We start from the raw sequence: 20,223 nt of genomic DNA on the forward strand, positions 1-20,223 counted from the left end.
AGCGGGACGAAATTACTATAAACTTTCAATTAAAGTAAAATGTCGTTAAAATTCTTTTAAACTGTAAGAGTGGGCTCGTGTCAAAACTTTAAATATTGGATTCGCCGCGTTTTGAGCTCTAGTCACTTCTAAAAGAAAGTGGTATATGGGAATTATGTCAACTATAGGTGCCAAAATTGTCGACTTTAGGAGCAGGTCCATTTTAGAGTATCAATTTTAGGTGCACTTCAAAGGTTCAGTTCCTATTATTTTTACAAAAGTTTAAACTATCAGTTTAAAAAAAATTATATTTAGACGAAAGGTGAGACTTTTAAGTTTCAGAAAATAATTTTGGAGCCTACATTTATTCAATAGTATTAGAAGGTAGAAAAAAATTCTCTTCATGTGTCGACTATAGGTGCTCTTACCTTATTATAATCTCACTTGTATATACAAAAGTCGCGTATGTGCAGATGGCTTAAAGTTTTCCTGTTTCAGGGCCTGTATCCAAAGCTGCCTTCGGTTTTCAGCCTTAGGGAACCTATGAGTAGGAACGAGAAACTGTTATACTTACGTCTGTATCCGAATTATCACAGATACTTTCCAAAATATAATATGAGTCTGACTTTACAGGCATCACTTTCAACACTTTAATTTCCGCGATACTCTATTTCAAGTGTAAAAAACATATAAAAGTCACTTCAGCAGATTTCAATAAACGCGTCTGCACTATCATAGAAACACACGTGAAATGTAATGCCAGTTCCCCCGCAAAACGCTGAGTACAGCCATAAGCGCAACACGAAACAACTATGTTTTGCCAACATTCACGTGACTTTAGCCCAGAGATGCTGGAGCCACGAAAATGACGTCAGGGCCAGTCTATTATATTTATGGTCGAAGGTTAGGCGGTTGTTTCCGTGTGTGATCGCTGGCCGGGGCTTAGCTGGAGGCGTGTGAGCAGGTGAGAGGTGGCTGCCTTGGCGTGAAGACAGTTCGGCTCGGCTGGGGTTGTTTGCGTCTGGACGCCGAGTGGGGCCCGATGGGAAGACCGGACCGTGATTTTACGGTGAATAGTGTGGACAGCGGCGTGGTGTGCCGTTTAACTTGATCCGCAAGGGGAGAAAACTCTCGCCTGTTGTAGTTTGTCGAGTCTGAGTCTGAAATACCTTCTATGTGCGGCGGGACGTCATTTCGTCCTCCTGTCTCTCCGTCACTGGCATTGCTATCCTCGTTTACCGTCCCATGTGCTACGCTGCTCTCCGTACTCTACTAGACGCTGGTGATGGAAGTGCGTCGTTCAGCGGCATGTTAGTGTGGGTGCTTTATGTTTGATCTTCAAGTGCATAGTCTTCGAGTGGCACTCCTTAGAGTTTGCCTTGCACAGTTAAATTGGAGTTTATTTTGTCTTGTGGTGTTTCCGCTTTCCGTTAACGAAGGTTAAGCTTGATTCGGCACTCCGTACTACGCTTGGCACCTCAGCAGACGGGTCGGAGCCAGCTTCGCGACTAAACGGAAGCCTTTGGACTGAGAGGTCATGTGTTTTGCATATTGTTCATAAATTGTTGTTTTGGTATTAAGTGGGCTGAGGTTTCTTATGGATTTCCCGGCATTTGGTCTGTTGTCTGGCCCGGGCCAGGTCTCGTTATTTTAAAAGTCGGTCCTTGTTTTGTCTTAGTACGATTTTGGTTTACTGCCTGGTGGTTCTGGTAGCATGCCGGGTCGCTGTCGTTGTGTTGCATGTTGTATGGGGCTGTGTGCTCGGAGCCGTGGAGTACCATTTGTGTGAACTGCTTCACTAGGGAGTACTGATCGGGCCATTCTCGGTCCTCTTTTGTATGGACATAATTTTATTATTATTTTAAAGTAACATTAGCACTTAAATAATTTAATTCTTGTTGCGTTAATTGCAACTTGGGTGCTGAGAAATTTAGTAGTGTAATTACGCAAGATTTAATAGTGGCACATGCCCCTTTACCTTTCGTAATCTGTTAATTACCGAAAGACCTTAAGCTCATACTCATATGATGTGATTTTCTTAAATTATTGTATTTTTATGTCACGTTATTGTTTTTTAAATTTGCTGATCACTGGTGTACTGTTCCAAGTTTAAAATGTTTCAGGTAGTTGTTATTTGGGTGGAACGCGCGGAACCGCAACGGAGAGAGTAGTTGCGTGCCTTACGTGCCCGTTGCTGGCGCGGCCTGGTGTCCGTTGTTTGTTCTGGTACACCTGAGTTAAGTGTTGTGTTGCCTCCTCCCTTGCGGCCCCGTCGTGTGCTTCTCATAAAAATTTCCTTCAAGGCACTTTAGTTAATTTTATGCTAGTATTATTTTAATTTCTTACATTGGTAAAATTGTGCGGCCTTCATTATGCACACTGTTTCTCATAATGTCTCATATATCATGATGTGCGTGTGTAATGGTGCAATAAATGGATGATTGTTATTTCTGTTTTGGCGCCCTTCATGCCTCCTTTCCTGTCGCCATTGGTACGCTATACTTGTACTTGTGTCGGTATCCCACATCACCACTTGGAGACAAAAAAACTGTTAAATTCGTGTAGCCTTGGTATATGAGTGTATTATTCAGTCTTTAATGTTGCTCCAACTACGAAACGTGAGTTTTCTTAGACATACACGTAATATTTTATGGAACTGTCGTCAGTGGATCGCAAGTTATATATATATATGTCTTACAATCTTTTTGAAATTTTGTCAGTCCCGCAAACGCACTTCTTTGTATAGAGGAAAATGTAAAATATTTGCAGTTTGTCGGCTACTGTCATATTCTAACGAAACGAAACGCCTATGGTTAGGGAAACTTCTAACAAAACGAAACGTCTATGGTGAAGAAAACACGCATCTAGCAACTGCACAGACAGGTAAAATGTACTAAGCGCCACGAAATAAAAGTTTCACTCTTTTTGAAACCCCGCAAATATCTTCCATTCCGACGCATAAGTCTGAAATTTGGCTCAAAGGTGCCTACAACCTTCCTCTATACTGATGCAAAATCGTAGAGCCCTGCGAAGACACCCTCGGGCTCAGCGTCGCATCAAACAGTAAGGTGCCAACAAATGCCCACCTAAAACATGAAAAGCATATAAGTAGCAACTGAAGAAAAGTACCCGGAAATATTAACAACATTCTTGGAACTGTCACTTCCGTGAACTGAATTTTCATAAGTTCATAGCCGCGCGGGGTAGCCACGCGGTCTCATCCGCCTTCTCACGGCTAGCGCGGTTCCCCCCGTCGGAGGTTCGAGTCCTCCCTCGGGCATGGGTGAGTGTGCGCGTTGTCTCTAGGGTAAGTTAGTTTCAGTTACATTCAATAAAATTTTTCAAGGTTTGTGACCTCATTGTCAATATATATAAAACTACCAACCGTCTTCAGGGTGATTTGCTTACTGCAGTAAGCAAGGTCGCTTTCAACAGGGCCGATACTTCGCTAGTTGTATATATATTGACAATGGCATCACAACCCAGAAAAATTTTATTGAATGTGACAATGGCCGCGGAAGCCTACGTTTATATGGTTGAAGTTAGATTAAGTAGTGTGTAAGCCTAGGGACCGATGACCTGAGCTGTTTGGTCCCATAGGAATTTACCATTAATTTCTTAGTTTCATTAAGTTCTTTTCCATCCAGATTAACTGGCTCGTTTCCATAACTTATTTTCACTTTGAGAAAATGCACCTATGTATTTTCTTAATCTGTAGCCTGAAGACTGGTCTTTTGCAGCTCTCCATGACAATCTCTCCTGTGCAGCTCTCCTCATTTCTGTATAACAACTCCAACGCAAAAGCGTTTTAAGTTGTTCATTTCTAAAACTGTTACACCTTTCTTCCCTCTGTTGCCAAACTGACTGTTTTTTCATACATTAGGATGTACAGGTCAAATGATACCTTCTTTTAGTCATGTTACACCACAAACGTGTTTTGTTCCCAGTTCGTTTTGGCACTACTCCTTCATTAGTTATCTCATTTACTTACTTCAGCTTAAACGTTCTTCTCTAACCCCACACTTCAGAAGTTTCTGTTCCCCTCTAATCGTTGACTTTTCACTTCCGTGAAAGCCAGCATTCCAGGACAGACTTCATAGCACTTAATTGTTTTGGAATAATTTATTTCGCAGCACAACAATTTCAATACGCTGGTAACGGTTTCGGGAACCGCCAGCCATCTCCAGATTTTATAACTTAAAAACAAATTCTATTTATTTTCTCAGCTGCATTTAACATGAAAAAATATTTTACATAGTTATGACCAGTTTCGGTAGCTTAATTACCATCTCCAGATCTGAGAACAGACAAAAAAAAAGTCCATAAGAACAAAGCTTCGTAAAATTTTGCTATTGCCTTACTTTCAAAATAATTACAGGGGATTTACACACCACATATAATATTATGCACTTGCGGTGTTGTAGCGTCCATAACATTCTAATTTTAAATCTTCAAGTAAAATGTGCTATGTGCAGCCTAAAACTAACGTAAAGGCAAATATATTACGCACTGGCAAAAAAATAAGAATAACAAATAATTATTTAAGGAAAAGACCAGTTCATTGATCATACCATGTTATCAATGTCTGAAAGTTAAAAAAGTCTTAAACAAAGTGTTACAATTTTTATAATTTTACATTTGATTATCTGCTTACGATCGCTTTCTCCTGTGTCTGACAATGACAGATGTATTCATAAATAAGTTTAAAAGTTAAAAGACAAGTTGCGCAGATCACGTCAAAACTAAAACGCAGTAAAATAAAGCGATGTCATACTATAAGACAAAACCGTACCATACCATGAAACTTTACCATCCCATAAGACTTTACCACACCATAATGTTACCACAGTATCGTGATAGTGCCGGGAAATAAATTGCTTTCAAAATATCTGAAATGTCGTAATTTCCAATTGATATTTATATTCAATATTAATGAATTACTCTTTTTCAGGAATGATTTGGTTGCTGTTTCCCGGGATAATTTTATGTCTCCTGTACTTCGGCTCTATCGGTTATCTTGCTGTCCGAACAGCAAACATCATCTACCACTTTCAGTGTCTAATTTCCTAACCCAATTCCGTCAGCATCACTTTATTTGACCACATTCCATTACCCTTGTTTTACTTTTGTTAATATTCGTCTTATAACGTCATTGTAAGGCACTATTCCACCATAAAACAAAGAGAGCACACAAATTTAGTACTGTCAGAATGAGATGAAATACGAATCTGAAAACATTACGCACCCCTCTCCCATGTTGAGGTAATGTACCACATGATGTGGAAGTTGCATGCAAATCAACATTATGTCCTCTGCGAGGACAAAACAGTACGTTACTGTCACCTCAATAAGTTCTCTGGAAGCCCTGGAAGAACATCAACAACACGTCGTATTTATTTGCATCTTAAATTCTTCGCAACGTTTCAGGTAAATTTATCGCGTGTCTTTATGCGGTAACACGGCTGTACAGTTACCACGGACATGCTTGTTCAGATGCAAACGACGTGATTACGTTAGGGAAGAGATGGGCAGACGCAAGACACCGTTCGCAGTGCTGCGCACGAATGAATGTTGACAAGGCTATTCTAGGCGGAGGGACAGCTGTAGCGTTTGCACAATGGCTGTACCGGCCGTGAAGCCAAGACGATGCCAGCTTTTATTTTACTTTAGCACGAGTAGTTGTGTTAAAATATTATTGATGGACCTAAAAGAAACAATTTGTCATAGTCAGCCTAGTTACATTCGCCAATGGCCGAAAAAGTTTCAGCAATTTGTTTAAATAAAGGGGAATTTCTGAAATTTTAATTTCCTTCTCATTTTGTAATTATTCCGGAGGCTTTATATTAAAAGTTTCCAAGATTTACATTTGTACCAAGCAGACAGTGAATAGACGTTTGATATTTAAAACCTCCGTAACTAGAATTGCAACAGAACTTCTTCAAAAACTCTACAAGAAAAAATATGTTTCCTCTCTTGCACTGAGGCAAGAGTCGCATTCGTATCTGTATTTTTTTAAACAGTGAATACTGGTAAAGTGCTGTTCCAAGCAACGAACTCTTTTCGAATACTATAATCGTGTTGCCTTTATCGCTGTAGATACGTTTTTCTCCAAAACCAAATTTCTAAATTTGGTAATAAATTTATACTTCTGGACAAAAAGTTTAAAATACTGTAAATAATCAAAGAACGACTTCCATTAATTACTAGCTGTAATTTTGTTCAATACTGACGATGCATTTTGGAATGTTTAGGCTTTGTCCTCAGTTTTGTATCAATGTTTGTATATGCAGCTGTTTTTGCTGGCCATGTCACATGTAGACAGATTAACATATAATGATGGCTAAAGGAACGTCTCTTTTGTCACAAACGCTACTTACTTAATTTAGTTAGAGTTACATGAAAATTCCGGCACAGGCAATTCATTTAATATAAAAAGTTTCAGCGCATTTCCATGTTTTTCTTACAGATGTTTACATTACATACTTTTAGAAATCTCTTCGTAACGTTTAGTGACTGAGTACAAATGGGTGAACAATGGGAAACTTCAAGGTTAGTCAGTGTTCCAATCAAAGCGTTTTTTACCGATAAAATAGCAACTGCTGTAAATTTCATAGGTGTCTTTCATGCTGTACTTTGCGATAGTTGTTATATTATGTCGTTTTTCTTTTTCTTTATTTCTCATCCGTGTTGCTAAGATAACTGTAACGAGGAAAGAGATGAATTATTTCGCAGTAAGGACGTTGTGAAAAGCCTGTTATATAATTATTATGGCGAAATTATTGCCATAATGGTATAGTGATACTCCTTCTTAATGACGAATAATATGCGTAATACGATTACCATAACTAAAAAGCAAGAGTGAACAGCCAAATGGGAGAACAGTGGGAAACTTCAAGGTTAGTCATTGTTCCAATCATCTCGTTGCACTTTTCAGAAAGCAAGAGTATCGTTATCAGATACGTTAGTAAACTATAAATGACAGTAATTTTATCTGTGCAAAAGTATTTAGTCTTCTAGTTACTTAAGGAGCGATTATAACACCAGTTTGTTGAAATTATCCCGTAATAACATGGCACAGTACAAGACACATGACACATCAACTGCAGGAGGCATTTTGCCTCTCAAATACACAAAAAGTGGATCAAAATAGTTACTCGTCAGGCATTTCTATTTCTTGCGTAAAAAAAGCAATAGTCCTCATTCACACATCTGGGCTGCAGGATTTTGTGATCTTTAAGAATTGTAGAATGATGTTGTTTCATTGAGAGTTACACATAATGCACCGCAGGAATCACCTACAGTGTTTTTAAAAGTGGTTCAAATGGCTCTAAGCACTAAGGGACTTAACATCTGAGGTCATCAGTCCACTAGACTTAGAACTACTTAAACATAACCTAAGGACATCAGACACATCCATGCCCGGGACAGGATTCGAATCTGCGACCGTAGCAGCATTGTCTTTTTAAAATAATAAATCTCCAGGATCACGTAAAACACCAAAAAATCAGTATGCAGAAATACAAATCTAGGGCACTGCAACCGTTAAGTACTCCTGAATCATTATAGTAAATATAAAGACAAGATTTATAAGAGAAAACTGTTGATTAAAGATATAATAAAAAGTATCAAGAAATATCTTCGGCCCAAAGGGAATGGATGAGAAGATATTCATTGGAAATCCACGAATATTCTGAGAAAATCTCAGATGCTTTGAGGAAATAGTGAGTGTTATTTTAGATTCACATTATCCGAATTGACAGTTCTACTTTTTCTGCCCAATTGAAGTTAAGAATAACTCACTGCCTGAAACAGAAAAAACCTGCAGGAAAAAATCATCAAAGAGGACGTCTTACAGGAGGAAATTATGTAAGTTCAAAAATTTTATTGGGAAACCATCGGTCCGAATTTTAAGAAAAGAGCCAAGTCTAATTTGATAGAATGAAATGCAAAAGAAATTTTTCACTGAGAAGATGAGGATATTTAGGGAGAAGTAGTTGTGTATAAGGTGCTCCATAAGCAACAATATCATATCCAGAAGTGGGGGATCACATCCATGAGTGTGGTTTTCTCTTCTTCTTGTTACACTCACCGACGGTATGTATTCTGCTGTATGAGCTCAGATTTCTACATTTGTCGTCATTTGGCGGAATGCATTTTGGTGGGACGAACGTGGTTGTTGCCTCACAAACCACCACAAGTTGTCAGAGTGTCTAGAGTAAGCCTCTACGCCATACTCACCACCTTCCTCGCAATATCTCCAAATCGATTTGAGCATTTGTGTGACGGTGCAGAGAAAGAGTAAGCAAACCAGTGCCGGTTCATGCATTCCTACTTTAAATCCTTTTGTAACCCATCATGGTAAGAGATCCGTTTGGCTTGTTTATATAAATCTCTGACTTCTGCCTTCTCCACTATTTGATTTATGAACTCTAAATGGCTCGGTCTGATGCCGTAGATAAATAATGACTATGACTGATTCCAATGACAGATCGCAAGTAGCTCAGTCAAACTGTATTGGAATTTTTATTACGTTAAGAGCACTATATCACATTTGTTTATGTTGATGGTTAGCTGCCAGTTTTTGCTACCATGTGCTGATAGTCATCAAGTCTATCTGGATTTCGTAGCAATTACGCTTTGGACGAATGTGGCGTTTTCGAACGTCACCATGGCACTAAAAACGTGGTCTAACAGGTGAACGGCAATTACATCCATTCGCACTTGACAGTGCGGTATAACAGTTTAAAAATGATGGCATGTCAAATGCTGTGCTAAAGCTATGGTGAAACGTGACGTACAGCGCGCAGCAGAAAAATCTGATGCTTTTAATTAACATTATCTCGCTCGTTACTCAACAGTTTAACATGCAGGTCGATACAAAATGTTGCAGATTGCAATGAGGTATTCGCCTTACGCTATAATCAGAGAGATACGTTGCAGAGGCGAGTTTTTAGTTAGCCACTATGAACTATTTCATATTGTTAATTACTACAAAGTTTTGACTATGTAGCACCACTCAGGTGTCTGCAAAACATGTCAGATATAATATACGAAACTAGAAAGCAAAGAGCTACCATTTGTTTTTTGGTTGACAGAATAAAAAAAGGAGTTACAGAGTATAAACCGTTAAGTGGACAAACTTGGGTTTCAGTCAGCTTACTTGTCTGTGCCACACAGTTTTAGAAACTGAGTGTGGTTGGTTTAATGTATGATAAAATAAAGACGAATTGAGTAATGGTAATATGGCAAATATAAAGAAAAGGGTACCATAAAATAAAAAATTAAAGTATAAAAATTTTAACTAATAATAATAATAATAATACACAGCATAGTCACAAGAGTTAGGGAGTACAAAACAATGACAGTGAAACCTCATGTGTGATCTATCGGAGTAAACCTGAGCGGAAAGAGGTGCTCCTGCAGGTTAACGTGGTATAACAAACGACGACAGGGAGGGAAGAAAGGAATATTGTTGTATTATTACTTGTGCGAGGTACATACAGAGACTCATTGTACATTTACCTTAACACAGAAATAATTACCACACGTTTACACATTATACTAAACGGTCCAGTCACATTAATGTGAACACAGCCTATGTTCGATATCAGCTAGTAGTAACCACTCACAGATGGCAGGTAGAGCACACGCAGTGGGTGTTACACAGAGCGTGTCGGGGGGACGCCGAAAACAGTGCCGTCGTTGTCGTAATGCGGAAACGAAGCAATTTATCTTACATCCGTTTATCTTACATCCGCAACAGAATGATCATTGGCTTTCGGGGAAAGGAAGGAAGCATTTCCGAAAGTTTTCACACTGTTCACGTCCCGCTGTGGTTAAAGTCTGCCTTGCATTGCAAAATGACGCTATCCAGAACCGGTACCAAGACAACTGTGATGCACCACGGGCCATAGATAACAGGGGTGAACGAAGCCGTCGGAGATGAGTACGGGCGAATAGAGGTGCAACTGTTGAGCAACTGATCGCCCAATGAAATAAGGGGCTACCAACAGCGTCTCCTCAACGACCGTTCAGCGAACGTTGCTGCATACCGGCCTCCGCAACAGGCGCTGGTTCATACACTCATGCTGTCCACTGTTCGTCAGTGAGGGAGGCTGCAATTTGCACCCCAGTCCACAATTGGACGTCCACTGAGGGGCTACATGTGGCCTTTTCAGATGACAGACGACCGTTGGAGGATTGTTTTCGTGGCATTCAGTGCGAGATCTCGTCATTCTGGAAAACACAACTGATCAACACAAGAATGTTTCTATCCTTGGGAACCATGTCCACTCCTCTGTCAGGACAATGCAAAGTGTCACACAGCTTGCAGTGTACGTAAGTGGTTCGAAGAGCACCAACGGCTGGTCCCGGCGGAGTTTCGAGTCCTCCCTCTGGCGTGGGTGTGTGTGTGTTTGTCAAATGGTTCAAATGGCTCTGAGCACTATGGGACTTAACATCTATGGTCATCAGTCCCCTAGAACTTAGAACTACTTAAACCTAACTAACCTAAGGACAGCACACAACACCCAATCATCACGAGGCAGAGAAAATCCCTGACCCCGCCGGGAATCGAACCCGGGAACCCGGGCGTGGGAAGCGAGAACGCTACCGCACGACCACGAGCTGCGGACTGTGTTTATCGTTAGGGTTATTTAGGTTAAGTAGTGTGTAAGCTTAGGGACTGATGACTTTAGCAGTTCAGTCCCATAAGATTTCACACACATTTGAACATTTTTGAAGAGCACCAAGCCGGCCGAAGTGGCCGTGCGGTTAAAGGCGCTGCAGTCTGGAACCGCAAGTCCGCTACGGTCGCAGGTTCGAATCCTGCCTCGGGCATGGATGTTTGTGATGTCCTTAGGTTAGTTAGGTTTAACTAGTTCTAAGTTCTAGGGGACTAATGACCTCAGCAGTTGAGTCCCATAGTGCTCAGAGCCATTTGAACCATTTGAAGAGCACCAAGATGAGTCCATCGTACTCCCTGGACACCAAACTACCCCGGATGGGATGGTATGGCCTGTAGTGTCCCTTCAGAATCTCAGTGACTCTCTTCTTGCATATTCCTAAGTGATCCGCGTTGTAGAATGTGGTGTTTCAGGCTTTTGACCGATGGTCACATTAATATGAATGGACAGTGCATAATGAGATTTGTGACAAGACGAAGCACAACTTCTCATCTTTCTTCTTAGGAACAAAACAAATTGATGTTATCAAGAAATTGATAATGACTGTAGATACCCGGATCCGGCAGTGACTGAGTGAGGGTGACACGGCGGCCGGTCGGTAGCGCTGGGCCTCCATGGCCTATTGGGGCAGAGTTAAGTTTAGTGTAGACCGTTATGCTTCCTAATTATAGGTTGTTTCTTTGAAAATTTTCACCAATAGGAAAACTGACTTAAGGAACGGAACACATCCTCTGCCCACGGTGAAGTAATCCCGAAACTGACGACGAGTTTCAACGGTGGAATAACCACTTTAAGGGGGATAGGTCGTCAAACGGGCCGACTTGGAGCAGGAGAGGCACCACAAGACATTTTGTTTTATACTGTCTATACTTTTACAAGTAAATTCATAAAACTTTGTCAGCATGACCAGGAAGGATTCAGGATTCACAGTCATAGCAGTAGAAGTGCAAAAACATAAAAAAATAAAATTTCTTACATGTGGAATTTCATCATTCTTTTACTTACTGTTGGCTGCATTTGTTGCTATATGTACATTTTTCTTCACAAGTAAGAGAGATTCTTTGATGAATTTTGCACAGCATACAAACCATACTTACAGGTATATGAAACTCTAGAATTTTCCAAATCTATTAAAAACTGGGGTAAAAATTGAGATAATTAACTACAAAATTTGATTTTTTTTCTAAACATAAAGTTTAAAACGTAACAGCTCATTCGTTTTTTCATAAATTAAATAGATTCTAGAGTTTCAGACACCTGTAAGTATGGTTTGTATGCTGTGCATAATTCATCGAACAGTCTCTCTTACTTATGAAGAAAAGTGTACCTATATCAACAAATGCAGCCGATAGTAAGTGAAAAAATGATGAAATTTCACATGTAAAAAAAATTATTTTGTTATGTTTTTTAACTTCCGCTGCTACGAGTGTTAATCCTGAATCCTTCCTGGCCATGCTGACAAAGTTTTATGAATTTTCTTGTAAAAGTATAGACAGTGGAAATTAAAATGTCCTGTGGTGCCTCTCCTGCTCCAAGTCGGTCCATTTGACGTCCTACCCCCCTTAAGCTAAGGTTTCAATGGCAGTCCGCAGTTTTTAGATGACCGGAACTTTGTAACTTCTGAAATGGCATCGCATCGGTAAGAATCCATCGCTGTGTTATGATGCGTATGTTGTGTAATAATTGAATTCGTATTAATTAAAAACCGTCAGAAGTTGCTACGGGCTGTATTTGATGATGCTGGCATTGAAGGAGAATAGTTTGGGTACTAGTTGAAGATACGCCGCCTATTGTGGGAGCACCAAATACGCAGAAGAAACTAGTTACTTGGTTAACAGTCATGTACTGCTGTATACCGGCTGCCTTTTTTTCGTCGAGTGTACGTTACCGGACAACTTTTGTGCTCGTGTGTTGGCCACCCTGTCTTGCGTGCTCTCGCCTCGCCTCGCCGTGGCACCGGTACAGCGCCTGGCGCGCGCCGCCGCGTCTGATAAATTATTTAGCCGCGACAACAAGTGTTTTCTGATTCTCATTCAAAACAGTTTCATGCAATATTCATGCGGCCGGCTGGCGGCCAGGCGGCTACCGTATAATTGCCGGCCCCTCTCGCGCCATCAGCTGATCCGCTCGCTACTGGGTCACCGGCGGACGCGCCGAGCCACGCCGACCCGGGCCGGCCTCACGCACGCGCCGACGTCTTCATGCTTCCTTCCTCTTCCCTTTCCACGGCGCCACACTGCCAGTCATGAATATATACTGTCTTCGGTTGGCTTATCGTTCAATAACTGCACAAATTATTATAACCTGTTCTACCCGAGAATATCTCATAAATACTAGGAATAGTCATACAGTTTTAATTATCACCTCCAAAAATTTTAATTACTGCCAAACAATAGTTTCTTCGTACGAGAGAAACAACTCACTGTGCCGTTTCAAGGGAATATTAATGACGAAGTGTGATGTCGTACCTAAAATAAAGGCAAGATGTGGGCTGTCAAATGACCTGAAGCGTCTCCGTAGAACAGAAACATCCTCTCCGGCAAATTACCGCGGCCTTTGCCTTGAGAGTCCCCCGTAACCTAATCAGGAGATTTCGATAGTATGCTCCTGTTACGGTTTGGTACTTGCAATTATTATCAATTGGTAAAAATTTGCTTCTGCGGTGATCCAGAGTGAAAGGTCTCTGTTGGATTCCTTTCATGTTAATGTCTTAAATCTGTTGTCATTTACGGCATAAATTCCTCTTCTAAATTTACTGTGGTGTTTCTGACTATCTGGGAGGAGACTGAGCAGTGGAACGTGTTACTTTTACACATAATCAAGAACCATCTGTCACACCACTACACTTTAAAACACAGTTTATATGTAATTCATGTCACACAGTCTCATACAGAACCTACATCCGTTTCTTTTATATACTGTATATGATAAGATACTGTCATCCCCCAGCCGGCCGGAGTGGCCGAGCGGTTAAAGGCGCTACAGTCTGGAACCGCACGACCGCTACGGTCGCAGGTTCGAATCCTGCCTCGGGCATGGATGTGTGTGATGTCCTTAGGTTAGTTAGGTTTAAGTAGTTCTAAGTTCTAGGGGACTTATGACCACAGCAGTTGAGTCCCATAGTGCTCAGAGCCATTTGAACCATTTTTTTTTTGTCATCCCCCTTTCCTTCTGTGTGAGAGGATGAATGAGCAAATGTATTTGTAGTTGCATGCTTGAGGGTAGCAGACAAGCCTGTCTGCTAGAGAACAGTAGGACCAACGACGGAACAGGTAGCTACGCTTGATAAAAGCAAAGAGGTTTCTATTCTTAGTATGGTCCTGTCCGTCCCTTATCATGATGGTATAGGAAGCTGCCTCTCTGGTCACTTCCGTTTGTATCTGTTAAGCACCCTTGATAGGGGCCCATGGCAGTCTGACCGCGGCGAGCGTCTGAAGTGGTAAGATCTCCGGCTAAGCGCGTATCTGCTAAGTCCGTAGGACAATGGATTTCTTAAGTTCAGCCTAACTGAAAATTTAATCACCTTTATTTCAGGCTTAGATCTAAAATATCTAATGTTATCTTAAATTGCAATGCAGTGTAATTCGAGTGTGAAGTTCAGAATATCTTCCAGTAGTTGCTTTGTCACTACTTCATGAGTAACGTGGAACCACATGTGGATGATCCGTAACTGTAACTAAGGTCATCAATCATAAATGCGAATATGCGTGAGATTGCAACATTTCGTCTTGACAATATTTTTCAATATAGCAACTTTTCTTTATGTTCAACCCACGTGGGGTGTACATTGTGAGACCAGTACCACGTGCTTATACAATTGTTTGACCCATCAGGTTAATAGTAAGACGATAGTAACCAGTTCGAGGTTTTTCTTTTGTAAATTGCGTTTCGATGTAATTTATTTTAATTGTCAAAATTATTGTGGAGTTACACTCTTTGTGTATACCAAGTTGACCACGTGAAGCATGTGGTGTAATCATCAAAGTAGCCCGCAGCTATTCTTTTCGGGAAGATTTCACAGAGAGTTAGTATGAATTTAGTATACCAGTGTGTGGTAATTTCATGACGGACAGGATTGCGCTACGAACGTAACTTGTTTGGTTGAAAATTGAATCGGTTGGTTGTGGTTAATTTCCTCTTGCATATGTTTCAACGTTCTTCGTGTGTTATTTTATGAGTGCGGTGTTGTATGCAGTCTCCCAATCTTGCCTCCACATTTGATGTGTTCCGTAATTTACACAATCCTAAATAAGGCACCAGTTTAGTTATGAATCAATTTTGATATGCTGAAATTTTAACGGAACAATGATCAATGTTAAAATAAATGTCCAAATATAAACTGATTTATTTCTTTTTGTTTACATTCTCTTTTTATACATATATCACCGGTTGTCGTAAGATGACTATTAAAAGATTATAATTAGTGTTAGTCTGGTTGGGAATGTGGTAAGCTAGACTGGATACCTGGTGAAACAGTTGCTCAGTAATGCAAGATTGACTTCCCCAGACAGCTCACGGCTTTTAACCTGCTTTTATTGTCTTGAATATTAGCACCGCTTTCAGAACAAATTAATGCATCAACATTACAGCAGCCTCTAAACCAGTGGTAGTCAAATTGTAACTCGCGTGCCGCATGCGGCTTAAATCAAGTATTCTTGCGGATCGCTGTTAACCATATTTTATAGTAATGTGTGTCTGGCAACTAACAGCCTCAGCCAAAAACGTCACGCAAGGTTAAGAGCTCATTAAAAGTGTATTTCTCCTACTCTGTAAGAAACAAAAAATACTTTAAGAGACAGTAATATTTTAGGAAGTGCTTAGTTTTAATCGACTCTGGCTAATTCGGCCGTGAGCTAAGTAAAGTTGTCCGCTTGCCTCAGCGGCAGTGGGGTAAGTAATCAGCCCACTGCGGGGTTAGAGGGTACGAGAGGGGAAGTGTTTTATTCTTTGTCTTCCAGTGCTGACAACTCACTAGCGTGCGCTAGTCGTACCGATCAGCTGCTATGGTATAGACTTTGACGCAGAAATAACACTGATTTATGAATGAGTTTAAAGATACGGTCATCTTGAAATGTGGTGCATATTTGAAGCAGGGAATAGGAAATTAAATCAAGGCCGTTGTAAGAAATGCTAACACTAAAAGATAAATGACGTCCATAACATTCGGGAAACATTTGTGGACGTATCTCACATTGCATAATACACTTAAAAATAAGCACAGTTGCTGTTATTAATCAGTTAACCATTCGCTCACACAGGCAACACAATCACACTAGCACAGCTTTGGGAGCCCTGAGGGAGGCAGCAATCTGAAACTGAGAAGAGTCGACACGAATGTTGCGAATGCTGCCGACTTTTAACGAACAATATTTGGGACCCAGCGGCCAACTTATCGCACCCTTCCTATAGCTAGTGTGTTGGGGCTCATGACATACTAATTTGTGTACATATGAGAAAAGTACCACCACAGCTGTATCCTGAGAATGCCTTTATTCTACCACACGACTAATTTCAGCGGCACATTACCGCCATCCTCAGGCCGCCGAAATTAACCGTGTGATTGAATAAAGACATTCTCAAAATACAGCTGCGGTGATACTTTTACTCCTATATACTGGGTGATCAAAAAGTCAGTACAAATTTGAAAACTTAATAAACCACGGAATAATGTAGATAGAGAGGTAAAAATTGACACACATGCTTGGAATGGCATGGGGTTTTATCAGAACAAAAAAAAAAAAACAAAGTTCACGAAGTGTCTGACAGATGGCGCTGGACAGCAAAACGTCAGTGACTGCGCATGACAATGAGAGAGAGAATCAGATGCGCCAGCAGTCGCAGCATCTTGACGTTACCTGAAAAGGCGCTTAGTGTCTTAGTGACTTGAAACAAATTTTATACACAATTTATAACCTTTATGAAACTTTTTTCTTACTGACAGTCCTCACAATATGATGATAAAGGAAAGTGTATCCCTTACTACATTTTCGCTATTCGTGTAGCAAAACTGCTGCATCAGGCATGACGTTTAAATTTGTTACTTCTTTACCACAAATTCGCGACACATTTTGCAGACATTCTTGAATTATACCACTGCATATACCTGCAAAATTATATCATTATACGCCGTACGACTCAGTAGATATGACGTCTTAACCACTGAGATGTGAAAAACTGTTGCATCATGCATGACGTTAAAATTTATTATTTCTTTGTTCTTAACTCTACTCACTACATATTACGCAGCCGGTATCCACACATGCCGCTGAATGCACCTACAAAATAAACGTAAATGTGGTCCGTAGTACACTGTAATGCGCTGTTTATTTAATCGTGCCAATAGCTAATTTCCACTAAGCGTCATTGTCAAGCGCATTTGTAACATCTGTATTTCATGTCATTTTCAAGTCACTCTTAAATACAGGTAAAAGGTAGCCATATTAAGTCATTTTACGAACGGATGCACAATACAGTTACATGATGCAATATGGCTGCTTTTTACCTGTAGCTAAGAGTAATTTGAAAATAACATGAAATGCAGATGTTACAGATGAGCTTGACTATGACGCTTAGTCGAAATTAGGTAATCGCACAATTAAACAAACATCGCATTACAGTCTACTACGAATCATGTTTACATTTGTTAAGCATCTTGAGGCTGTGGGATCCCCACAAGTACAAAATTTTACCTATAAAATCATACCATTGCACAACGCATAGTACAGGAGATATGACTTCTTAAATATTGAGCTGCGTGACATTGCGCATTTACTCGAAATTTGGTATTCGTCAATAGTATCTAATGACTTGATTCGAATAAAGAGCGTTAAAATTACAGCCTACGACAGACCATGACTTCTTTTATAAACTGTCTGTCAGAATTATGCTATTTCGGCACAAAAAGCTCTCAGCATCTACCTTCCCGACGGTCGTTGGTTCTTCATCTTTTTCGGCGGTAGAAAATCCACTTGTTTCCATTGCTTGCTGTGATTCTTTGCCCCGTGGTCACACTGAGACACGCAGCACTCATTCACGGTGACTGGGTGGCTAAAGAGATTGTAAGTAGGCTGTTTAGGTTTTTATATCGGTAACGCAACGTAGCGCTCTGTATGAAAATCACTGGCTGTGCTGTGTGCTGGTTAGCATTGTTGTAATATTCGCTATTGTAGTGTTGGGCAGTTGGATGTTAACAGCGCCTAGCGTTGCGCAGTTGGAGGTGAGCCGCCAGCAGTGGTGGATGTGGGGAGAGAGATAGCGGAGTTTTGAGAGCGGATGATCTGGACGTGTGTCCTTCAGAGACAGTAAATTTGTAAGACTGGATGTCATGAACTGATATATATATATATTATGACTTATGAACACTATTAAGGTAAATACATTGTTTGTTCTCTATCAAAATCTTTCATTTGCTAACTATGCCTATCAGTAGTTAGTCCCTTCAGTAGTTAGAATCTTTTATTTAGCTGGCAGTAGTGGCGCTCGCTGTATTACAGTAGTTCGAGTAACGAAAATTTTTGTGAGGTAAGTGATTCATGAAAGGTATAGGTTATTGTTAGTCGGGGCCATTCTTTTGTAGGGATTTTTGAAAGTCAGATTACGTTGCGCTAAAAATATTGTGTGTCAGTTTAAGCACAGTCATTTATAATTTTTCCAGGAGGACGTTTCAAGATCCTCTGGGTTGGACTGACATTGATCCAACATTTATGCTGGTACCGCCGTTCGATTGGCTTTATGAATGGGTGTGAGCAGTCACCGAACACAGCAGGTAGCGTGCAGAATGTTGAAAAGTAATCCTTGATTGATTTTCACATTTGCCACTATCGACTCGATTATGTTATGCTGGTGTCGTAGATGCGAATTTGGTGCCTTAACCGACGTGTGATCAAAGGTATTCCTCGTCTAATACGATGATACATTCATGTGTCTGTGTCTAGCTGCCGTCACGAACTAAGAGAACAAGCGTGTACTCATTTCCGTATCCACCGGCAGGCCGCGCGGGATTAGCCGAGCGGTCTGAGACGCTGCAGTCATGGACTGTGCGGCTGGTCCCGACGGAGGTTCGAGTCCTCACTCGGGCATGGGTGTGTGTGTGTTTGTCGTTAGGATAATTTAGGTTAAGTAGTGTGTAAGCTTAGGGACTGATGACCTTAGCAGTTAAGTCCCATAAGATTTCCCACACATTTCAACATTTTTTTTTTCCACCGGCACTAACAATGCATTACACCTGACACTCTACATCCACTGTTTTGAGTTGTTTGCCGGTCGGGGTGGCCGAGCGGTTCTAGGCGCTACAGTGGGGAACCGAGCGACCGCTACGGTCGCAGGTTCGAATCCTGCCTCGGGCATGGATGTGTGTGATGTCCTTAGGTTAGATAGGTTTAAGTACTTCTAAGTTCTAGGGGACTGATAACCTCAAAAAAAAAAAAATGCTTCAAATGGCTCTGAGCACTATGGGACTTAACATCTGTGGTCATCAGTCCCCTAGAACTTAGAACTACTTAAACCTAACTAACCTAAGGACATCACACACATCCATGCCCGAGGCAGGATTCGAACCTGCGACCGTAGCAGTCGCGCGGTTCCGGACTGAGCGCCTAGAACCGCTAGACCACCGCGGCCGGCCTGATAACCTCAGAAGCTATGTCCCGTAGTGCTCAGAGCCACTTCAACCATTTTTTTTTTTTTTTGGGTGTTTGGAAAAATCATTCAGTCTTCCGAAACCTCAAAATTCAGTTAATCCCACGAATAATATTCGCTAATACTGTCCTACCACGTCCACAGTGCTCACTGATGCACTATATGAAATATATGTTGCAGCGTACAGCAAGAGTGATCGTACTTCATATAACCAACTGTTTACACTGCAAGCTGTAAGGATGCAAATATATACAGTAGACAGTTATTGAACTCTATGAAAATGACGTAAATTAGTTATGAAGTACGGCGTGCACCCACTTTATTCAACATGTAAACGTCAGTACAGATATTCGGATTTAGGTTATGGCATGTTCGATATGCCTGCCACCATTGGCGATGATGTGGCGCAGATGAATTGTGAAATTCTGCATGACCCGCTGAAGTGTTGGGCCATCGATGCTGTCGATGACCTCCTGAATGGCTGTTTTCAGCTCAGCAATGATTTTGGGGTTATCGCTGTACACCTCATCTTTAATATAGCCCCACAATAAGGAGTCGCATGTATTCAGATCCAAAGACTATGGAGGCAAATCGAGGCCCATGCCAGTGAACTCTTGGTATCCCATAGCCAGAACGCGGTCCCCAAAGTACTCCTCCAGGACATCACTCTTCTCCTTCGATGGGGCCGAGCTTCAACTTACATGAACCACATCTTGTCGTAATCAGGCTCACTTTGGATAATGGGTATGAAATCATCTTCCAAAACCTTCACGTACCGTTCGGTGTTCAGCGTGTCATGAAGGAATAGTGCACCGGTTATTCCGTGACTGGACACTATTTACCACACAGTCACCCGTTGAGGGTGAAGAGAGTTATCGATCGCGAAATGCGGATTCTCAGTCCCCCAAATGCGCCAATTTTT

This window comes from Schistocerca nitens, chromosome 9 (genome assembly GCF_023898315.1).
Source record: "Schistocerca nitens isolate TAMUIC-IGC-003100 chromosome 9, iqSchNite1.1, whole genome shotgun sequence".
Taxonomy (NCBI): Eukaryota; Metazoa; Arthropoda; class Insecta; order Orthoptera; family Acrididae; genus Schistocerca; species Schistocerca nitens.